The sequence below is a fragment of the Oncorhynchus gorbuscha genome, linkage group LG04 (assembly GCF_021184085.1).
Source record: "Oncorhynchus gorbuscha isolate QuinsamMale2020 ecotype Even-year linkage group LG04, OgorEven_v1.0, whole genome shotgun sequence".
Classification (NCBI taxonomy): domain Eukaryota; kingdom Metazoa; phylum Chordata; class Actinopteri; order Salmoniformes; family Salmonidae; genus Oncorhynchus; species Oncorhynchus gorbuscha.
This window is the reverse complement of record NC_060176.1, coordinates 1,214,728-1,220,563: the sequence shown is the minus strand read 5'-3', so window position 1 is coordinate 1,220,563 and position 5,836 is coordinate 1,214,728.

Sequence of the window (5,836 nt, the reverse complement as noted above, 5' to 3'; positions counted from 1 at the left end):
TATACATTATTGGTTTGCACTGAGTTCTTCTTCTTCTTCTTCTTCTTCTTCTTCTTCTTCTTCTTCTTCTTCTTCTTCTTCTTCTTCTTCTTCTTCTTCCTCTTCTTCTTCTTCTTCTTCTTCTTCTTCTTCTTCTGCTTCTTTGGTATAATGCTGGTCCGCAAACAAACGCTTGAGGTGAATGCTGACACCTACTGTGCTGGAGGTGGTGGCGCAGAGGAATGGAGAATAAATGAATAATCAGTGTATGTTATAAATAAATGGAGGGCATCCGTAGAATTACGTGGAATACGCAGGTACGTGTAAAGCCTATCAATGACAAAAGAAACGTGCATTACACGTGTTAGAGATTTCACATGACATCCCTACACAATGAAATGTTCTAAGAGTGCGGAGGTGCCATTACTAGAAACAATACTGTAATCATCTGATTGTGAATTTTAAGGCCATTGGTCCATTTTAATTAATTGTTTGTTTGCTCAGATTAGTTGCAGGAGTGGCTCTGGAAAATGCACCAATTCAGTTCGATTAAATGTTTGCTACGTTCTGGAACAGACTCATTCGTATGTTTGCTCCATTTGGTGGGTGTGGCTTGATGCAACGAGTGATGTATTTAATTAAAGGGCAGTGATGCATTTTGAACCCACAAACCAACCCCTCCTATTTGTTCAACTGTCATTCAGAACAGCACCATTTCCGTTTAATTGAACGTTGCAGTATGTTTTTTCGTACTGGACGCAGCCCTAACCCCCTGTAGCACCTACTTTCATTAAGGGGATTCGATTAATCTGGCCGGGCGCCCGGGATGGCGTGTTGTGTATCGAGTGAAAGTTGATTGCATTAGTTTTGGAACTGAGCTGCCTCCTGGGCGTGAGCCAGGCGCCCCGTTCTAATCCCACGGTGAAGTCGTCTAAAAAAAGTGGAATAATTATGAGTAGGATTCTGTGTTTTCACATGCAAAAGTGATTTGTTTTGATAAAAATGCTCTACGTGCCTTCCCAATGAAAACTAGTTTTAAAAAATCAAACGTATATTTTATGGAAAAAATATGTTGTATGTTTCTGGAAGATGCACCATGCTGCCTTCATTTTGACATCATGGCCGATCGGCGCAGAATACTGCTCCATTTGAGAAAGGCGCTCCCCCTCACCGCTTTTCCCCGTTCAAGTCATGTCCAGTCTCTGTGTTCTGTTAATGTGTTAATTGTAAGTAGGCCTATCCTGAATACAACTTGTGTTTGGTAATTGTGCGGACATGGAGACAGCCAGCGAAGGTATTTATTGTGTAATTGTGCAAAAGCGTAATTATTTAGACGCCACTGTCGGATGGTTGTAACCAACGATTATTCATTATATTGACAACATAGTTGAGTGACCACTCTAACGCATGTCCTCAAAGATGGAAGGCAGGCGAGATCAGGTGGGACCATTCTAGCCAATGAGAGGGCAGATATGTGTGAACAACGGGCACAACTCTAATATAAAATGTTTTTTTCAAAGTTGCCGAAATTCCACATGCGTCCACTTATATCAGTGCATTCGTCACAACCTAACCATGATAACCATGACGAAACTTTTATTCGATCAAAGAAGCCTCATGTAGCAAATTAGCAATTGCATTTTTTGCTGACCAAATCGGACCCTCTCATTGACCTCCTTTGTGGACATATTTTGGGCGGAGTAAACCATCTTGCCTCTTTCTCTCTCTTGTAACAAATGCAAAAATCTGACTAGAACATTGTAACAACCACAGGTTTTATGATAGGGCAGGATCAATGGAGACCACACCTGGATGCTGGTAATGGAATCACACAACACAGGATTATCACAAAATATATATTTTATTACAAATATGTTTAAAATAGTAGATAAGCTGTAGGGGCCGGTGGGCTTAAAATGGCAGGTTCAGTGGGTTCAATACAAAAGGCTAATATAATAATTTCAGTGTAACATGTGATATTCAATTCTTCAGTAATGTAGCTTAGGCACAGCAAATGTCAAGATATCAAGTTCAGCAGAGCAAACTTCACACAACAGGTCTTGTAAGGTAGGGGCCTATTTCCAAAAGGGGCTCAATGTTGTAAACACTGAAAGTGCTTCATGCAATAAATAATCAAGCACTTGTACAATATAAATACATGAAATATGTCCCATCTGATTACTGTCATTTGTCACAGCTCTCAAACTCTCCTGACTAAACCTGCTGTCTCTCATGGGTCCCTCCAACTCTCAAACTCACTTGACTCAACATGCTGGCTCTCAGGGTCCCTCCAAATGCCTTCTACAAGAAGATGCAGGGTTCTTTGCGGATCATGGTTACCCTGAGAAGAACTGAGAAGTTCAGACGTAAATTGAGAAACATGCTAAGAACCTACAAACAGGCCAAAGAACGTTACCGGGAGACAGGCCAAGGGAGAACCACTTGGCTGTGTTTTGAGGTTAATGTCTCTCTGGTGCATAGGGTTATGATTAACACAATATGATCTTCAGGATTTCTTATTCCCCTCAGGGAATGAATGACATACAGTTTATAAATCATTCACTATTTATTCTAACAAAGGTTGAAACAAACAAAAAACATATTTTGGTGTTCACACATGCATTTGTTTGATTTACAAAGTCTGAACCGGACCAAGAAAAACATCTATAGTGAAATTGAGATGGTCGGCTCTATTCTTATGCATTTCACTGTTCCTGTGCATGTGACAATAACACTTGAACTCAGAGGAGAAGGTGGTTCGAGACCTCAATGCTGGAGGGAGTGGCTGCCATGCAGCACATTCTTCAGCAGATGCTTATAAGTCAGAAAGAAAGGGTTACACTGTTGAAAAGGAAAATAAATGATGCTTGACATTCCTTCTTGTCTGTCTTCACCATCCCAGGTGTTGTCCCATTATGTCTATTTGGAGTGTTTATCTCCTTTATGGTGTAGCCATTGAACACCTCTAACAGCAGACATGCACATGGTAAACTTGTTTCTAAAATGCTGCTTTTACTTTGTGCAAAGTATAACCCTTTAACCAGCCTGAGTGTGATGTTTCTTTGTCAACGACAGGCAGTCTGGATATGGAATCTTTATCTGATTTGAATCAGGCACGGGATGACAGGAGGTAGTTTGTTGAACCAAGGTTCCCAGAAGGATTTGGGCATGAAACGATGCCTGTTAGACAGATCAGTTTCGTCATCTTCAAAAAATGCAGCCAGTTTCAATTGTCTGTGGTAGGAAATGATCTCTGCGTAGTTGTGTCTTGCTGCCCCATGTAATGATCAGCGTTGGAATAAATGACAAACCTCATGGTAAAGTAATCTGAGCCAGTGTCGGGCAGAAGTGACTGGAGAGGGCCCCTTGGCACCCAGATTGATGCTCTGGGGAACACTGAGCTGCCGTGTTGAACAAAAGGCGAACACTCTTGTTCTGGGACTGAGTCGTGCCCTTGTCCTTGTTGTTAAGACCAAAGGACAGGATAACCTTCCTCACCTAGGGAAACATCCTTCCCTGTGGTCCCTCCCAACTTCCTGCCAGTAGGAAAGGAAGTCACTGGAAGCCCCCAAATGCACCACCCGTCTGATGTCGTCCACCTGGATGCCCATGCCGAATGCCTATGTGGCCACCACACACCTGATGTGGCCATTGCCTGAAGTGAAGTCTGACAGAATGTGCTCCTAGGTCTCTGGGTCTGTCTACTTCTGTTATACTTCTGTTCTACTTCTACAGAAGGGATTTTGAGGTACTCCTCTCGAAAGGATGTGAGCCACTGTTAAACAGACAGACAGACCAGTGGAAGAGGATTTAGGAATTTCAGATGAAATTTGGCAGAGTATGCTTCAGAGATACATTCTTCTTCTTTATATGTCTGAGACATGCTATAATACACTTTAAAATAGTCTTTCGGCTGCATTGGTCAAAGGCAAAATGATCCAAGTGTAGACCAGAAATGGTCTAAACTTGTGACCTATGTATTATAGCAGGCTCCTGCTACCTTATTTCACATGCTTTGGACATACATGAAATGTATTGATTTCTGTAAGTCAATTTCTGAGATGTATTCCAAGGTACTGGAGAGGCCTATATCTGCAAATACATTTTTGCAAATACAAGTCATTATTTTTAGATAAGACTATGCTAAATATTTATTCACGTCACCAAATAATTCATTAAAACGCACTGTTTTTCAATGAAGGTCTACAGAATCCTCAGCAGCACTCTGTAGGGTAGCACCATGGTATAGCCAGCAGACCGCTAGCTTCTGTCCTCCGGGTACATTGACTTCAATACAAAAGCCAGTAGGCTCATGGTTCTCACCCCGTTCTATAGACTTACACAGTAGTTATGACAACTTTCCGGAGGTCCTCCAAACCGGTCAGAGCTCTTGCAGAATAAACTGACAGTTTGTCCACCATATCAAAGGATCACAGAATTCATCTAGTACTGAAAGCAAAAACTACAGCTAGCTATCACTGCAGTGCATAGCATGTGGTGAGTAGTTGACTCAAAGAGAAAGACTATATTTGAAAAAAAAAAAAATCTTTCAAAATTAAGGAGAAGCGAGAGAGAGAGAGTGTATTTCTTTTTCACATTCACTTTCAATATTTTTGCACGCCCAATTTTTCAGTTTTTGATTTGTTAAAAAAGTTTGAAATATCCAATAAATGTCGTTCCACTTCATGATTGTGTCCCACTTGTTGTTGATCCTTCACCAAAAAATACAGTTTTATATCTTTATGTTTGAAGCCTGAAATGTGTCAAAAGGTCGCAAAGTTCAAGGGGGCCGAATACTTTCGCAAGGCACTGTATATCTTTTTATATTTCACCTTTATTTAACTAGGCAAGTCAGTTAAGAACAAATTCTTATTTTCAATGACGGCCTAGGAACGGTGGGTTAACTGCGTGGTTCAGAAGCAGAACGACAGATTTGTACCTTGTCAGCTCGTGGATTTGACCTTGCAACCTTCCGGTTACTAGTCCAATGCTCTAACCACTGTTAGCCATTGGATAAAGGAAGTCATGGTCATCTCAAGCTAGAGAAAAGGCACTATTCCTTAAAATGATCTGCAAGTCAATTGTATGATATCTGGCAACTTTTCTTATCTTTTGTAGAAAACATGGACCTAGCTAATTTCACAACTGCATAAACTAACCCAAATTATAATTTATATCACTATTTTTACTTTTATAGTATCTGTGTTTTTCATTATTTGATTATGTCACTTCCATTCTGTCATGCCTGTTTAATAAAAGTCTGGTATTCGGGTGGTGCTCTGTAGGAGCATGAGGGTTGGGGTGAGTTTGATGTGGTAACTTTGTGGCGCAGCTAATCATATACTGAGCACAACATAACAATTCTTAACAATATTAATTGGTCGTTGTAATAATTAGACAGGAGATCGGTGAAATGTGTTTGATCATTACATACTGTGTGCCCACTATGTGTCTGGCCTCGAGCTCCAAACACTGCTGAACATCTTACACCACGGTACTCAATAAACAATGACATAGTACTTATACATTCATTATCATTTCTATGAGATTGTGACAGGATGAGAACAGTCACAGTCCCACTTGACAATAATTTGACAGTGGGAAAATTCTGGGTTATTTGGTTAATCAAACAGCAGAGGGAGACAAATCTCCAGAAAATAGCCCTGCAGCAATGGAGTGTAAAGGAGAAAGTGTGTTTCAGATTGTCCCCCTGCACCAGCTGTGATCTTAGTAGAATGACTCGCACAAAAACTAGAAAAGCATACCACAAAAACTGTGGCAAGCCCAATACAGTATAGGAACAGAGGGTTTGTAATGCTCTAGTTCAGTCAAAAGCCCCCAATTCTGTCTCAGCCTT